The following is an 18801-nucleotide window of genomic DNA, read 5'->3' as shown; positions in this document are numbered from 1 at the left end:
CTTGTGTTTCTTGTCTAGAGAAGTTCCTTTAGCATTTGTTGTAAAGCTGGTTTGGTGGTGCTGAACTCTCTCAGCTTTTGCTTGTCTGTAAAGGTTTTAATTTCTCCATCAAATCTGAATGAGATCCTTGCTGGGCAGAGTAATCTTGGTTGCAGGTTTTTCTCCTTCATCACTTTCAGTATGTCCTGCCACTCCCTTCTGGCTTGTAGGGTTTCTGCTGAGAGATCAGCTGTTAACCTTATGGGGATTCCCTTGTGTGTTATTTGTTGTTTTTCCCTTGCTGCTTTAATATGCTTTCTTTGTATTTAATTTTTGACAGTTTGATTAATATGTGTCTTGGTGTATTTCTCCTTGGATTTATCCTGTATGGGACTCTCTGTGCTTCCTGGACTTGATTAACTATTTCCTTTCCCATATTAGGGAAGTTTTCAACTATAATCTCTTCAAATATTTTCTCAGTCCCATTCTTTTTCTCTTCTTCTTCTGGAACCCCTATAATTCGAATGTTGGCGCGTTTAATGTTGTCCCAGAGGTCTCTGAGACTGTCCTCAGTTCTTTTCATTCTTTTTTCTTTATTCTGCTCTGCAGTAGTTATTTCCACTATTTTATCTTCCAGGTCACTTATCCGTTATTTTGCCTCAGTTATTATGCTATTGATCCCATCTAGAGTACTTTTAATTTCATTTATTGTGTTGTTTATCATTGCTTGTTTCATCTTTATTTCTTCTAGGTCCTTGTTAACTGTTTGCATTTTGTCCATTCTATTTCCAAGATTTCAGATCATCCTTACTATCATTATTCTGAATTTTTTCAGGTAGACTGCCTATTTCCTCTTCATTTGTTAGGTCTGGTGCATTTTTATCTTGCTCCTTTATCTGCTGTGTGTTTTCCTGTCTTCTCATTTTGCTTATCTTACTGTGTTTGGGGTCTCCTTTTTGCAGGCTGCAGGTTCGTAGTTCCCGCTGTTTTTAATGTGTGTCTCCAGTGGCTAAGGTTGGTTCAGTGGGTTGTGTAGGCTTCCTGGTGGAGGGGACTAGTGCTTGTGTTGTGGTGGATGAGGCTGGATCTTGTCTCTCTAGTGGGCATGTTCACCTCTGGTGGTGTGTTTTGGGGTGTCTGTGGCCTCATTATGATTTTAGGCAGCCTCTCTGCTAATGGGTGGGGTTGTGTTCCTGTCTTGCTAGTTGTTTGGCATAGGTTGTCCAGCACTGTGGCTTGCTGGTCGTTGAGTGAAGCTGGGTGCTGGTGTTGAGATGGAGATCTCTGGGAGATTTTCGCCATTTGATATTATGTGGAGCTGGGAGGTCTCTTGTGGACCAGTGTCCTGAAGTTGGCTCTTCCACCTCAGAGGCACAGCCCTTACTCCTGGCTGGAGCACCAAGAGCCTTTCATCCACACGGCTCAGAATAAAGAAAAAGTAGAGAGAATTAGTAGAAGTATGAGGAAAGAAAGAAGGAAAGGAGGGAAGGAAGGAAGAAAGAAAGAAGCAAAGAAGGGAGGGAGGGAGGAAGGAAGGAAGGAGGGAAAGAAGGAAAAAAGAAAGAAAGAAGATACAGTAAAAATAAAAAAAGGGACGGATAGAACCTTAGGACAAATGTTGGAAGCAAAACTATACAGACAAAATCTTACACAGAAGCTTACACATACACCCTCACAAAAAGAGGTAAAGGGGGAAAAATCATAAATCTTGCTGTCAGAGACCACCTCCTCAATTTCGGATGATTCGTTGTCTAAAGGAGGGAAGGAAGGAAAGAAAGAAAGAAAGAATGAAGGTAAAGTATAATAAAGTTATTAAAATTAATTATGAAGAAAAAAAATTTTTTAAAAACCATGGACGGATAGAACCCTAGGACAAATGGTGGAAGCAAGACTATACAGACAAGATCTCACACGGAAGCATACACATACACAAAAAGAGGAAAACGGAAAAAAATCATAGATCTTGCTCCTAAAGTCCACCTCCTCAATTTGGGATCATTCATTGTCTATTCAGGTATTCCACAGATGCAGGGTATATCAAGTTGATTGTGGAGTTTTAATCCGCTGCTTCTGAGGCTGCTGGGAGAGATTTCCGTTTCTCTTCTTTGTTCTCACAGCTCCTGGGGCTCAGGTTTGGATTTGGCCCTGCCTCTGCGTGTAGGTCGCTGGAGGGCGTCGGTTTTTTGCTCAGACTGGACGGGGTTTAAGGAGCTGCTGATTCGGGGGCTCTGGCGCACTCAGGGTGGGGGGAGGGAGGGGCACGGAGTGCGGGGCGGGCCTGTGGCGGCAGAGGCTGGCGTGACGTTGCATCAGCCTGAGGCCCGCCGTGCGTTCTCCCAGGGAAGTTGTCCCTGGATCCCAGGAACCTGGCAGTGGCGGGCTGCACAGGCTCCGAGGAAGAGGGGTGTGGAGAGTGACCTGTGCTCGCACACAGGCCCCTTGGTGGCGGCAGCAGCAGCCTTAGTGTCTCCCGCCCGTCTCTGGGGTCTGTGCTTTTAGCCGCAGCTCGTGCCCGTCTCTGAAGTTCCGTTAAGCAGCACTCTTAAACCCCTCTCCTCGCGCACCAGGAAACAGAGGGAAGAAAAAGTCTCTTGCCTCTTCAGCAGGTGCAGACTTTTCCCCGGACTCCCTCCTGGCTAGCCGTGGTGCACCAACCCCTTCAGGCTATGTTCAAGCCGCCAACCCCAGTCCTCTCCCTGCGCTCCGTCGGAAACCCAAACCCGAGGCTCAGCTCGCAGCCCCGCCTGCCCTGGCGGGTGAGCAGACAAGCCTCTCGGGCTGGTGAGTGCCGGTCGGCACCGATCCTCTGTGCGGGAATCTCCCCGCTTTGCCCTCCGCACCCATTGCTGTGCACTCCTCCGCAGCCCTGAAGCTCTCCCCTCCGCCTCCCGCAGTCTCCTCCCGCAAAGGGGCTTCCTAGTGTGTGGAAACGTTTCCTCCTTCACAGCTCCCTCCCACTGGTGCAGGTGCCGTCCCTATTCTTTTGTCTCTGTTTTTTCTTTTGCCCTACCCAGGTATGTGGGGAGTTTCTTGCCTTTTGGGAGGTCTGAGGTCTTCTGCCAGCCTTCAGTAGGTGTTCTGTAGGAGTTGTTCCACGTTTAGATGTATTTCTGGTGTATCTGTGGGGAGGAAGGTGATCTCCGCGTCTTACTCTTCCGCCATCTTCAAGGTCCCTCCCCTTGCCATCTTTGACCTGCATCCAGGTGTCTGGTGGTAATCTCCCACTCCAGCCAGCAGTGAAATCATGTCATCTTCTAGGGTATAGCTCTGTCTTGACCTGGAGACAGACCCATAAAGGTACTTTGGGGGCTTCCCTGGTGGTGCAGTGGTTAAGAACCCACCTGCCAATGCAGGGGACACAAGTTCAAGCCCTGGTCCGGGAAGATCCCACATGCCGCAGAGCAACTAACCCCATACACCACAACTACTGAGCCTGCGCTCTAGAGCCCGCGAGCCACAACTACTGAGCCCTCATGCCACAACTACTGAAGCCCATGCACCTAGGGCCCATGCTCCGCAACAAGAGAAGCCACTGTAATAAGAAGCCCATGCACCACAATGAAGAGTAGCCCCCGCTCGCCACAACTAGAGAAAGCCCACGCGCAACAACGAAGACCCAATGCAGCCAAAAATTTTTAAAAAAATTTTTGGACTTCCAGGAAGATGGCGGAAGAGTAAGACGCGGATCACCTTCCTCCCCACAGATACACCAGAAATACATCTACGCGTGGAACAACTCCTACGGAGCACCTACTGAATGCTGGCAGAAGACCTCAGACCTCCCAAAAGGCAAGGAACCCCCCACGTACCTGGTTAGGGCAAAAGAAAAAAAACAAAACAGAGACAAAAGGATAGGGACGGGTCCTGCACCAGCGGGAGAGAGCTGTGAAGGAGGAAAAGTGTCCACACACTAGGAAGCCCCTTCACGGGCGGAGACTGCGGGTGGCGGAGTGGGGGAGCTTCGGGGCTGCGGAGGAGAGCACAGCAACGGGTGCGGAGGGCAAAGCAGAGAGATTCCAGTGCAGAGGATCGGGCCGACCGGCACTCACCAGCCGAGAGGCTTGTCTGCTCGCCCACCGGGGCGGGCGGGGCTGGGAGCTGAGGCTCCGGCTTCTGTCGGAGCACAGGGAGAGGACTGAGGTTGGCGGCGTGAACACAGCCTGCAGGGCGTTAGTGCACCGCGGCTAGCCGGGAGGGAGTCCTGGGAAAAGTCTGGACCTGCCAAAGAGGCAAGAGACTTTTTCTTCTCTCTTTGTTTCCTGGTGCGCGAGGAGAGGGGATTAAGAGCGCTGCTTAAAGGAGCTCCAGAGACGGGCGCGAGCCGCGGCTAAAAGTGCAGAGCCTAGAGACAGACATGAGATGCTAAGGCCGCTGCTGCCGCCACCAAGAAGCCTGTGTGCGAACACAGGTCACTATCCACACCCCCTTCCGGGGAGCCTGTGCAGCCCGCCACTGCCAGGGTCCCGCGATCCAGGGACAACTCCCCTGGGGAGAACGCACGGGGCGCCTCAGGCTAGCAACTTCACGCTAGCCTCTGCCGCCGCAGGCCCGCCCCACACTCCGTGACCATCGCTACCTCCGCCCCCCCCCCCCCCCGGCCTGAGTAAGCCAGAGCCTCCGAATTAGCGGCTCCTTTAACCCCGTCCTGTCTGAGCAAAGAACAGACGCCCTCTGGCGACTTACACGCACAGGCGGGGCCAAATCCAAAGCTGAGCCGCTAGGAGCTGTGAGAACAAAGAAGAGAAAGGGAAATCTCTCCCAGCAGCCTCAGAAGCAGTGGATTAAAGCTCCACAATCAACTTGATGTACCCTGCATCTGTGGAATACATGAATAGACAACAAATCATCCCAAATTAAGGAGCCGTGTGGATGAAAGGCTCTTGGTGCTCCAGCCAGGAGTCAGTGCTCTGCCTCTGAGGTGGGAGAGCCAACTTCAGGACACTGGTCCACAAGAGGCCTCCCAGCTGCACATAATATCAAACGGTGAAAATCTCCCAGAGATCTCCATCTCAACACCAGCACCCAGCTTCACTCAACGACCAGCAAGCTACAGTGCTGGACATCCTCTGCCAAACAACTAGCAAGACAGGAACACAACCCCACCCATTAGCAGAGAGGCTGCCCAAAATCATAATAAGTCTACAGACACCCAAAACACACCACCAGACGTGGACCTGCCCACCAGAAAGACAAGATCCAGCCTCATCCACCAGAACACAGGCACTAGTACCCTCCACCAGGAAGCCTACACAACCCACTGAACCAACCTTAGCCACTGGGGACAGACACAAAAAACAACAGGAACCACGAACCTTCAGCCTGCAAAAAGGAGACCCCCAAACACAGTAAGATAAGCAAAATGAAAAGACAGAAAAACACACAGCAGATGAAGGAGCAAGATAAAAACCCACCAGACCTATAAATGAAGAGGAAATAGGCAGTCTACCTGAAAAAGAATTCAGAATAATGATAGTAAAGATGATCCAAAATCTTGGAAATAGAATAGACAAAATGCAAGAATCAGTTAACAAGGACCTAGAAGAACTAAAGATGAAACAAACAATGATGAACAACACAATAAATGAAATGAAAAATACTCTAGATGGGATCAATAGCAGAATAACTGAGGCAGAAGAACGGATAAGTGACCTGGAAGATAAAATAGTGGAAATAACTACTGCAGAGCAGAATAAAGAAAAAAGAATGAAGAGAACTGAGGACAGTCTCAGAGACCGCTGGGACAACACTAAACGCACCAACATTCGAATTATAGGGGTTCCAGAAGAAGAAGAGAAAAAGAAAGGGACTGAGAAAATATTTGAAGAGATTATAGTTGAAAACTTCCCTAATATGGGAAAGGAAATAGTTAATCAAGTCCAGGAAGCACAGAGAGTCCCATACAGGATAAATCCAAGGAGAAATACACCAAGACACATATTAATCAAACTGTCAAAAATTAAATACAAAGAAAGCATATTAAAAGCAGCAAGGGAAAAACAACAAATACACACAAGGGAATCCCCATAAGGTTAACAGCTGATCTCTCAGCAGAAACTCTGCAAGCCAGAAGGGACTGGCAGGACATATTTAAAGTGATGAAGGAGAAAAACCTGCAACCAAGATTATCCTGCCCAGCAAGGATCTCATTCAGATTTGATGGAGAAATTAAAACCTTTACAGACAAGCAAAACCTGAGAGAGTTCAGCACCACCAAACCAACTTTACAACAAATGCTAAAGGAACTTCTCTAGACAAGAAACACAAGAGAAGGAAAAGACCTACAATAACGAACCCAAAACAATTTAGAAAATGGGAATAGGAACATACATATCGATAATTACCTTAAATGTAAATGGACTAAATGCTCCCACCAAAAGACACAGATTGGCTGAATGAATACAAAAACAAGACCCTTATATATGCTGTCTACAAGAGACCCACTTCAGACCTAGAGACACATACAGACTGAAAGTAAGGGGATGGAAAAAGATATTCCATGCAAATGGAAACCAAAAGAAAGCTGGAGTGGCAATTCTCATATCAGACAAAATAGACTTTAAAATAAGGACTATTAAAAGAGACAGAGAAGGACACTACATAATGATCAAGGGATCGATCCAAAATAAGATATAACAATTGTAAATATTTATGCACCCAACATAGGAGCACCTCAATACATAAGGCAAATACTAACAGCCATAAAAGGGGAAATCGACAGTAACACATTCATAGTACGGGACTTTAACACCCCACTTTCACCCATGGACAGATCATCCAAAATGAAAATAAATAAGGAAACACAAGCTTTAAATGAAACAAGATGGACTTAATATATATAGGACACTCCATCCAAAAACAACAGAATACACATTTTTCTCAAGTGCTCATGGAACATACTCCAGGATAGATCATATCTTGGGTCACAAATCAAGCCTTGGTAAATTTAAGAAAATTGAAATTGTATCAAGTATCTTTTCCGACCACAACCCTATGAGACTAGATATCAATTACAGGAAAAGATCTGTAGAAAATACAAACACATGGAGGCTAAACAATACACAACTTAATAACGAAGTGATCACTGAAGAAATCAAAGAGGAAATCAAAAAATACCTAGAAACAAATGACAATGGAGACACGACAACTCAAAATCTATGGGATGCAGCAAAAGCAGTTCTAAGAGGGAAGTTTATAGCAATACAATCCTACCTTAAGAAACAGGAAACATCTCGAATAAACAAGCTAACCTTGCACCTAAAGCAATTAGAGAGAGAAGAACAAAAAAACCCCAAAGCTAGCAGAAGGAAAGAAATCATAAAAATCAGATCAGAAATAAATGAAAAAGAAATGAAGGAAATGATAGCAAAGATCAATAAAACTAAAAGCTGGTTCTTTGAAAGGATAAACAAAATAGATAAACCATTAGCCAGACTCATCAAGGAAAAAAGGGAGAAGACTCAAATCAATAGAATTAGAAATGAAAAAGGAGAAGTAACAACTGACACTGCAGAAATACAAAAGATCATGAGAGATTACTACAAGCAACTCTATGCCAATAAAATGGACAACCTGGAAGAAATGGACAAATTCTTAGAAATGCACAACCTGCCAAGACTGAATCAGGAAGAAACAGAAAATATGAACAGACCAATCACAAGCACTGAAATTGAAACTGTGATTAAAAACCTTCCAACAAGCAAAAGCCCAGGACCAGATGGCTTCACAGGCGAATTCTATCAAACATTTAGAGAAGAGCTATCACCTATCCTTCTCAAACTCTTCCAAAATATAGCAGAGGGAGGAACACTCCCCAACTCATTCTACGAGGCCACCATCACCCTGATACCAAAACCAGACAAGGATGTCACAAAGAAAGAAAACTACAGGCCAATATCACTGATGAACATAGATGCAAAAATCCTCAACAAAATACTAGCAAACAGAATCCAACAGCACATTAAACGGATCATACACCATGATCAAGTGGGGTTTATTCCAGGAATGCAAGGATTCTTCAATATATGCAAATCAATCAACGTGATACACCATATTAACAAATTGAGGGAGAAAAACCATATGATCAACTCAATAGATGCAGAGAAAGCTTTTGACAAAATTCAACACCAATTTATGATAAAAACCCTGCAGAAAGTAGGCATAGAGGGAACTTTCCTCAACATAATAAAGGCCATATATGACAAACCCACAGCCAACATCATCCTCAATGGTGAAAAACTGAAAGCATTTCCACTAAGATCAGGAACAAGACAAGGTTGCCCACTCTCACCACTCTTATTCAACATAGTTTTGGAAGTTTTAGCCACAGCAATCAGAGAAGAAAAGGAAATAAAAGGAATCCAAATCGGAAAAGAAGAAGTAAAGCTGTCACTGTTTGCAGATGACATGATACTATACATAGAGAATCCTAAAGATGCTACCAGAAAACTACTAGAGCTAATCAATGAATTTGGTAAAGTAGCAGGATACAAAATTAATGCACAGAAATCTCTGGCATTCCTATACACTAATGATGAAAAATCTGAAAGTGAAATCAAGAAAACACTCCCATTTACCATTGCAACAAAAAGAATAAAATATCTAGGAATAAACCTACCTAAGGAGACAAAAGACCTGTATGCAGAAAATTATAAGACACTGATGAAAGAAATTAAAGATGATACAAATAGATGGAGAGATATACCATGTTCTTGGATTGGAAGAATCAACATTGTGAAAATGACTCTACTACCGAAAGCAATCTACAGATTCAATGCAATCCCTATCAAACTACCAATGGCATTTTTCACAGAACTAGAACAAAAAATTTCACAATTTGTATGGAAACACAAACGAGCCCGAATAGCCAAAGCAATCTTGAGAACGAAAAACGGAGCTGGAGGAATCAGGCTTCCTGACTTCAGACTATACTACAAAGCTACAGTAATCAAGACACTATGGTACTGGCACAAAAACAGAAATATAGATCAATGGAACAGGATAGAATGACCAGAGATAAACCCATGCACATATGGTCACCTTTTCTTTGAGAAAGGAGGCAGGAATGTACAGTGGAGAAAGGACAGCCTCTTCAATAAGTGGTGCTGGGAAAACTGGACAGCTACATGTAAAAGTATGAGATAGATCACTCCCTAACACCATACACAAAAATAAGCTCAAAATGGATTAAAGACCTAAATGTAAGGCCAGAAACTATCAAACTCTTAGAGGAAAACATAGGCAGGATACTCTATGACATAAATCACAGCAAGGTCGTTTTTGACCCACCTCCTAGAGTAATGGAAATAAAAACAAAAATAAACAAATGGGAGCTAATGAAACTTCAAAGCTTTTGCACAGCAAAGGAAACCAGAAAGAAGACCAAAAGACAACCCTCAGAATGGGAGAAAATATTGGCAAATGAAGCAACTGACAAAGGATTAATCTCCAAAATTTACAAGCAGCTCATGCAAAAAACAAAACAACCAAAAAACAAAAAAACAAACAACCCATCCAAAAATAGGCAGAAGACCTAAATAGACATTTCTCCAAAGAAGATATACATAGTGTCAACAAACACATGAAAGAATGCTCAACATCACTAATCATTAGAGAAATGCAAATCAAAACTACAATGAGATATCATCTCACACCAGTCAGAATGGCCATCATCAAAAAATCTAGAAACAATAAATGCTGGAGAGGGTGTGGAGAAAAGGGAACCCTCTTACACTGTTGGTGGGAATGTACATTGATACAGCCACTGTGGAGAACCGTATGGAGGTTCCTTAAAAATCTACAAATAGAACTACCATATGACCCAGCAATCCCACTACTGGGCATATACCCTGAGAAAACCATAATTCAAAAAGAGTCATGTACCAAAATGTTCATTGCAGCTCTATTTACAATAGCCCGGAGATGGAAACAACCTAAGTGTCCATTATCAGATGAATGGATAAAGAAGATGTGGCACATATATACAATGGAATATTACTCAGCCATAAAAAGAAACGAAATTGAGCTATTTGTAATGAGGTGGATAGACCTAGAGTGTGTCATACAGAGTGAAGTAAGTCAGAAAGGGAGAGACAAATACCATATGCTAACACATATATATGGAATTGAAGAAAAAAAAATGCCATGAAAAACCTAGGGATGAAACAGGAATAAAGACACAGACTTACTAGAGAATGGACTTGAGGCTATGGGGAGGGGGAATGGTAAACGGTGACAAAGCGAGAGAGAGGCATGGACATATATACACTACCAAACGTAAGGTAGATAGCTAGTGGGAAGCAGCCACATAGCACAGGGAGATCAGCTCGGTGCTTTGTGACCGCCTGGAGGGGTGGGATAGGGAGGGTGGGAGGGAGGGAGACGCAAGCGGGAAGAGATATGGGAACATATGTATATATATAACTGATTCATTTTGTTGTGAAGCTGAAACTAACATAACATTGTAAAGCAATTACACTCCAATAAAGATGTTAAAATGAAAAACAAACAAAAAAAACAATACATCAATAAAAAATTTACAAAAGCTCTTTAAAAATAAAAAAAATAAAGTTAGGCCTATAGTTTAATCTACAAAAATGTTTGTCAGGGTGTTGTTCATAATAAAATATTAGCTGGATATGTCCACTATTAAATAATCAAGTATATTAATTTTGATAAATTGTCATGATAGGATACTAAAAGTCATATTGAAGAACAGTATATATACCAATTATGTAAAATACGACTGTAAAAATAAAAGCTGAAAATATATACTATGTAGATGAGATATTGATAGCAGCAATCTCTGGATAGTTGTGTTTCTGGTAGTAATTTATCGTATGTGATCTATATTAATTTTCTTAAAATAAAAAAAGAAAAGGAGTAGAATCTGATTACACCAAGAAGAGCAAATAAAGTGATCAAGGTGAGGGTCAAGGGATGGCAGTGCAGTGACTGCTGACAGATAAAGTTCTGAAATGAACTTGCCTTTATTAGAACATTTCCATCCACCTGAAAGCAAACCTCCTCTCCTAGCTGCTTTGCTAAAGATGGCCAGACTGCCTTCTTAAGCTATACTCTCTTGGCAGTTAGAGCGAGCTCCACCTAGGATGAGATGAGAATGCATGTCCCTCCCCTCAGAGTGAGACCAGGTGCCAAAGAAACCAAAGTCAAAGAGGAGCTTTTCACCTTGACCCCCTTTGCTCCACCTCCCCATGCTTAGGACAAACACCACCCCCTCTGGGAACATCAAGAGTCCTCACATTTCCTGCATCTTACAGTCTTTCCAGTTTCTCCAAGCCTTTGATCTCTAACCTGTCCGTGAGTATATCAATTTTAAAAAGAAGAAAAAAAATCGAAACCACAAAGATCCATTTTTTAAAATCCTGTTGTTCGGCTTGGTGCAGAAGTGAATGCTTTTCTCCTGCTGTGCTACTGTTTTACATTCTTTTCCCTCCTTCTACAAGAAGTGCCTGTTGTAAATTACGGAGCGCATGCACGCACCCGTACACGCACGCGCGCACACACACACATCCCCAAATTTGGATTCTGCCCTTTCTAATTACAAATCACCACCTGTGGTAAAATTATTGAAAAACAGATGAGCTTTTCATTCCAGCAATAGCCTTAAAACAAGCAGCAGTTTCAACTGCCAGGGTGATGTATAGACAGCACAGAGGGCAGATGAGGGATTAATTAGGTCTGTCCTTGCACATTGCCAGGGGAGCACTTCTGTAGAGGTGATTGAAAACTAGAAAGAGTGGCATTAGTCTTCATTGTTGGTTAAAGGCAACAAAAATAAAGATGCAATTGAGTTGACAAAGCTTCCAGGTATGTGGCTGAGTCATTTGGAGGTGTCAAAATGATCAAACTATAATTAATTAGCTGAAGTGTTGTATTTAATCCCTCAACTTTAATGAAGAATTCTGCATCCGAGAACAAATAGCAAAGAAGGGACCATTGGTTTCTGATATTTGTTAGGTTTGGGGGGTTAGTCATTGGGGGAGAACCTAAGTTTTTCTCAGGCTGTAATGATCAACATCCCCTGCTTTTAATCTTATTGTCATTTCCCTTTTTCTTATAGAACAGTGATGTTGTTCTCTGCATTTTTATGAGGGGAGTAACCCTCCCTGCAGTCTGGGAAGTCTTTTTAAGGATGTCTGGAAGACTGAGTATGGGGGCCTTTGGCTTTTGAACACTTGCAGATTCCTTGTCCAATTTTCTACCAAACAGTGGGTCTATTTTAGAGCATTAGGGAATGTAGCTTTGAGCCATAAAGTCACAAATGATCCCTAATTATAATCAGGAAACATTCATTGAATGCCTACTATGTGTGGGGTTTTGCTTCCTTATCTCAGAAAATACACACAGGACAAGCACATGATGTAAAATATTGCCTAGAAAGATAATGATTTCTTTTTTTTTCCTGTTGGTCTGTACATGTTTGGCCCACATTATTATTTTATATTGGTTTCTGAGCCCCAAGGGAGGCTCAGAGTCAACCAGCTCCAAGGGAAGTGAGTCAACCAGCTCCAAGGGAAGGCAGAACTGAAATATACTCATATTTAGCATGTTAATGAATTGGCTGTAAATTAGCAGATTTCCTTCCTACTATTATGTAGACTTTGTGTTTATTAGCTATAATTTAGTACCGGACAGCGGTTTTTAAACCTGTAGAGTGATTTCTTTTCTTTCTTATAAGTTATTACCCAAAAGACTTAGGAAAAGCACTAACCTTTTATAAAATGAAATAAACAGAGTTGAGGATGGAACAATCAGTAATATTTGAAAAAGCCATTCTTTTTCACTTTTCCACCTGCCAAATCATTAAAATATGCAGAAAACCCCTTAGAACAAGGATTGTTTCATGTCCTCTAATATGGATTTCGTGTAAAAAGTGGCGTTTTTTGAAGGATCTATATTAAAACTGCTGTTTTAGTAAATTTTAAAATATATATCCCTATTTTAAAGGAAGGAATTATACTACATTGATAATTCTGCCTGGGACAAGTATTAACTCAAATATATTAATTAGTTCATGAAGCAGTTTGGATATTTTTTTCTCTATAAATATCTTCTTGCCTAGAGTAAGAAATCAGAAAGGAGCCCAGGGCTTCCCTGGTGGCGCAGTGGTTGAGAGTCCGCCTCCCGATGCAGGGGACACGGGTTCGTGCCCTGGTCCGGGAAGGTCCCACATGCTGCGGAGCGCCTGGGCTCGTGAACCATGGCCGCTGAGCCTGCGCGTCCGGAGCGTCCGGAGCCTGTGCTCCGCAGCGGGAGAGGCCACAACAGTGAGAGGCCCGCATAGCGCAAAAACAAACAAACAGAAAGGAGTCCCTTCTTTTCTCCCTCTCTTAACAAGTAAAATATAAAGTTATGAGTTTGTATCTGAAACCTGGAAATTTTCTGTTGAAGAAGAGGTATCGCCAGGAAAAGGTAGCTATTTGGTTCTTATTATTAAAGAAAGAAAAGTTTCTCATTGAGAGTGTTTCCAAAGAGAAGTCACCAGGAAGTTAAATACAGAGCCATCTTCCCCTTTCTATACTCTTCTTCCCATTCCTACACGTTAGCCTTGTTCCAGTGTTTAAGGTTTTTTGATCATGTGATCTGTCACAGAATTGTCTATTTACTTGTTCCTTTAATATTTGTACTTGAACGTTCACATCCACGTAATAATTATCTATCTTCGATATGAAGTCCCTTAGGGACAGGGATGGTGCTCATAAAAATTGTCAACTGAAAAATGCCACAAAGCAAGCAAAAGTTATAACTAAGATGTGAATGCAGGGCAGCGTTTTGTGACCATTCCATATACCATGGACCCTCTTCAGTGGTTTCCTTTGCTCATGTGACAAAAAACAAGCCCTGGGCCACAAGTGACCTCCTGCATTTAATGGTAAAGGCCCCTTAAACAATGAATGCAATTAACATATCACCACATCCTTTAACAGGATGACAGGTAATCATGAAGAGAATGCGTACTTCTGAATATCACCCAGGTACCTTCATTCCACATCTGTGATCTGCCGAAATACGGCACTAGACACTAAGCTGTTATTTAAACAAATAACCACTGTTGTTAATAACATCTTACACTTAAACACCACTTTATATGTTCCAAGTGCTTTCATAGACCATCACATCTCATCCTCAAAGCATCTCTGTAAGATAACTGATTACTCATGTTTTACAGATCCCTCAGAAACATCCCACACAATTTCTCTAGCTGCTGTATCAACTAGAGGCACGTGGCTCCTCTTCTGTCCACCTCTATTGAGAGGAAGTTTGGGAATAAACATCTTGCCTCATTGAAATCCCAAGTGCAACTTCCTTTTATAGTGGTGGTTAAAACTGTCGTTGGAGGTGAGAAGTATTTTGTGAATTCTTAAGGTGTCTACAACGTATGTTTTGATGCTCTTTTATTTTGAAGGATGAGTCTGTCTATGACTGTAACTTGTACATGGCTGAAAATACCAATAGAGGCATCTCTTCTTTGCTCAGGCAGAACTCTAACCATCCTTTGGGGCTCAAAGGGGTGCCTTTGCTTCAAAAAGGGACCTTGAACCGTTCTTTATCCGTTAGCAGCAAGATGCATACATATACTAGCACAGGTGGTGTCTGGACTGGGGAGGAGGTTGGGAAATGGTTATTTCTAGATTCCTTACAGGAAGCTAGGACAAGGCATTGGAGAGGGATGACTGATCAATTAGTTCCAAATTCCAGAAAACCTCCTACAGGAGAACAGTCTTAACTCTGAGACCAGCGTGTTGCTTTTTAGTTGATGCTGAAATGATGAACACCCTGCATTCTCCTGTAAGGAATAACTAACTGGCAAATGAACAGGAGGGATGGAAACCTACAAGGATCTTTCAACAAATGGGTAGAAAATATTTTAATCCAGCCTATCTTTCTCATCACCTTCATCCCCCCTTTCTATCATCCTGTTTCCAGTTACCTTTTCCCAGACCACTAGCACAGGCAAAGTGGGGAAGTGTAAAGACATGAATTCCCAAATATATTATTTCTCAGTGACATCTGAGGCTGAGTCTTAATAAAAATGTGAGATTTAGGACAACTGTGAGTGTGCTGTTGAAGTGCACAGCACACAAGCAGAAAAAGACATGTCAGTAACATGTTTCTGTAGCTGACATGTAACAACACACAACTGAAAAGGCTTGGGCAAACTGCCAAAGCATCTGACAGTTACCTGGGAATCAGGGATCTTTGCAAGACCAGATCCAGAGCAGAGCCTGCTTTGGGCAAGTGCAGAGTGCCAGGCAACCAGGCAGCTCTAAGTCCAGTTGAACCGGTTTCCTCCTCCAGCTCCGATGGTGTGGCTCTGCTTTTTAACTTCTTTTCCCCCCTGCGTCATGCAGTCTGTTATGCAATAATTTTCTTTTCTTATTTGCAGCACATTTCTGTTATGATCTTGACATATTCACTCATATTAGCATTTAAGCGCCAGTCAGTCTTAAGAGAACCCTGAATCTATCTATTGTCTCAGAGCTCTAGAAGTAGACGCCTTTGGTTGTGAGGCCAACATCCTTTATGTCTCTGATTTCCTCCTCCCAGACTCCGGCTCTGTTATGCTATGTCTCTGAGTTACCACTTCCTGTGACAGTGCTGTTCCTTTGTGGTTGAATTTCTGATACACCCTTTTTTTTCTGGATTTTTCTTGGAAATTGCTATATGATTTTCTTTCTTTTTTTTTTTTTTTTTCTGCGGTACCCGGGCCTCTCACTGCTGTGGCCTCTCCTGTTGCGGAGCACAGGCTCCGGACGCGCAGGCTCAGCGGCCATGGCTCACGGGCACAGCCGCTCCGTGGCATGTGGGATCTTCCCGGACCGGGGCACGAACCCGTGTCCCCTGCATCGGGAGGCGGACTCTCAACCACTGCGCCACCAGGGAAGCCCTGATTTTTTTTTTTTTTTTAAATCAACAACTGAGCTGTATGTTGTTGCTGTGTGTTCCACCCGGAAAGCATCAAGATCAACAGACACGGAATCTCAAAAACTGTCAAATGAAAACAAACACCAATCCTCCAGTTCCTGTTTCCAAATCCCAAGGTACCGAGAAAGCCCAACATCTATATTGACAGCTCTCCACAGGGCTTAACAAGACAAGAGAGACAGCAATGGATAACTAGAAAGTTGGGTGAACACAACACAAACTGCAGCCCCTTTGCATTCTGGGAAAATGCCAACTACTTACCTTCTGTTGGTGTGTTCTTCCCAACACAGGTAGAGGCAGGTAGAGTCTCTAGATCACTGGTTCTCAGCCCAGTTGATTCTGTCACCCCAGGGAACATTTGACAATATCTGGATACATTTTGGTTGTCACAACTGGAATATGCTGTTGGTATCCGGTGAGTAGAGACCGAGGGTTTTGCTAAACATCCTAAGATGCACAGAATGGACCCTACAACAAAGAATTATCCTTCTCAGAATGTCAGTAGTACTGAGGTGGAGAATCTCAGCTCCAGATCTATGGGTATGAAAATAAGAATTTAGGTAGTCAAGAGAGAACTTCATTTATCTTCCATAAGAATTTTTTCTTTTATCCATGCAATGTCAATTGATAAGTTATTGTAGTTAGCTATTTGGGTGCATATATTGGTATCTGGAGGAAATAGGAGAAGATGGGCTGGAAATGAACAAAAAAGCTGAGTCCAGAAAAGAGCTAAAACCATGAGTTATAAAGCCATCTCCACTGGCTCCAAAGCCACCCACTCAAGCTGAATTTCCCTCCAGTAGTCTCTCATTTAAAAAAAAAAGAAATCCAGTTTTGAAAATATCGTGAGTTTCTTTGTCCTAACTAAAGGTTTTCTCAAGCATATATCTTTTTAATAGATCTTTACTGGAGTATAATTGCTTCACTATACGGTGTTAGTTTCTGTTGCACAACAAAGTGAATCAGCCATATGCATACGCATGTCCCCATATCCCCTCCCTCTTGAGCCTCCCTCCCACCCTCCCTATCCCACCCCTCTAGGTCATTGCAAAGCACCGAGCTGATCTCCCTGTGCTACGCTGCTGCTTCCCACCAGCCAACTATTTTACAGTCAGTACTGTATATATGTTGATGCTACTCTCACTTCGCCCCAGCTTTGCCCTCCCCCTGCATGTCCTCAAGTCCATTCTCTATATCTACCTCTTTATTACTGCCCTGCAACTAGGTTTATCGGTACTATTTTTTTTTTAGATTCCATATATATGCATTAGCATATAGTATTTGTTTTTCTTTTTCTGACTTACTTCACTCTGTATGACAGACTTTTTTTTTCACCCTATCAGTCTTCACAATCCCTCACATTAAGTAGAATAAGCATCTTCACTTTATTCAGAAGTAAGGTGATGATAGACAGCTGTAGTTCACAGTTCGTAGTTCACTTTTTCTGATTATATAGCTCTGAAGAAAAGATAAGTTCAATTTTCAGGAACCCTGAAAAAGTGAGTGAATAAGCGATACCAACTATAAAGGTTCTGGGGTGGAGGTGGGGCTGGTAGTGAAAGAGGTTAATTATTAATAAAATGTTTACTATTCATTAGGTATCTACCATGTATAGGCACTGTGCTAGGTTCTTTATTTATGTCCTTCGATCCATACTGTACTTGGAGGCAGATATTATCTCCCTTCGTCATGGGTGAGAGATCCGGGGCTCAGGAAGGGAAAGGAAGTCCCCTGCAGAAGGATGCACAGCTGGAAGGAGCCGAGACCGATTTCAGATCTTGCTTTGGTGACCTCCAAGCCTGTGTGTGGGTCCCACATCAGAGATCTCAGATGTGCCTCGGCTGGGGCTCAGGGAGGGGGCGACCCTGGCCCAATCGGGGAGTAAAAAGTTGTTTGCATATTAGAGCTCAGAGCTCTCACTATCACAGAGCTAGGAGGGGCTTCGGAGCTCTTTCTCCTAATCCCTTCATATTACAGATGAGGAAATAAGGTCCAGAGAGCAAATATGATGAGTATTTACACCCCACCCCCCAGAGCTTTGTCTTCCTACGTGTGCCATGATGGGTGCCCGGAAGCATCTCTGCCTATCCACACCGGAGCAGAAGTACTCAGCCAGCATCTTTGGCTGACGTCCCTGCTTTGCGTTTCAGGCAAGTGGAGCCTTTTCTCTGGAATTCCCTTGCTCTCTGCGAAGACAAAGCCTGGGTTTATTTCCCTTTAGGACACAGTGGGAAGCAGTCAGTTTTGTACGAGCAGCACAGACTTTGCGGCCTTGTCTTTTTCCTTCCTTCTTCTCAACCTGGCTGCGTAAAACTAAGTGCTAAATCATAATACCAGTGGGTTAGGATTAATTGTGATGTTTATTTTGGTACATTTGCCTGAGGACCCGATGTGTGTTTTTACAAATCTAACAAACAATTTTACCTAGAATACCAGACACTCTTCAGCTCCCATTAGCCACGGTTGGATTTGAACCACTGACCTCGAGGTGAGAGGCCACTCATCACATTACAGATGCCCCGGGCCATGGAGTTCACTCGCTTGCTGTTTCTTTAATGTAACTGCCAACAGCAAGATCAGCAGTGGGAATTCTCCCCAGTCCATAGATCCTAAGGTCTCAGAAATTCAGCCTTTGAGAGCTCTTCTTTTTGCCTTGGAGTTTGGACCTATTAACTAGCAACATTGCTAAGAGAAACTGCAGAGGGATAAAGGATGGCATACATCCCACACTGTTCTCCTGGAGGAGTAGGCTATCAGGTTATAACCATCTGATTTCCTGTGGATGGTTCAAGTCACCAATGCCCAGGTTAAAGGAAATATTCGAGAACATTAACGATTTGCTGGTACCAAGAGATGCGATGAACAGTTTAAATATAC

Source organism: Delphinus delphis, chromosome 10 (assembly GCF_949987515.2).
Source record: "Delphinus delphis chromosome 10, mDelDel1.2, whole genome shotgun sequence".
Classification (NCBI taxonomy): domain Eukaryota; kingdom Metazoa; phylum Chordata; class Mammalia; order Artiodactyla; family Delphinidae; genus Delphinus; species Delphinus delphis.
This window is presented reverse-complemented; position numbering follows the sequence as displayed.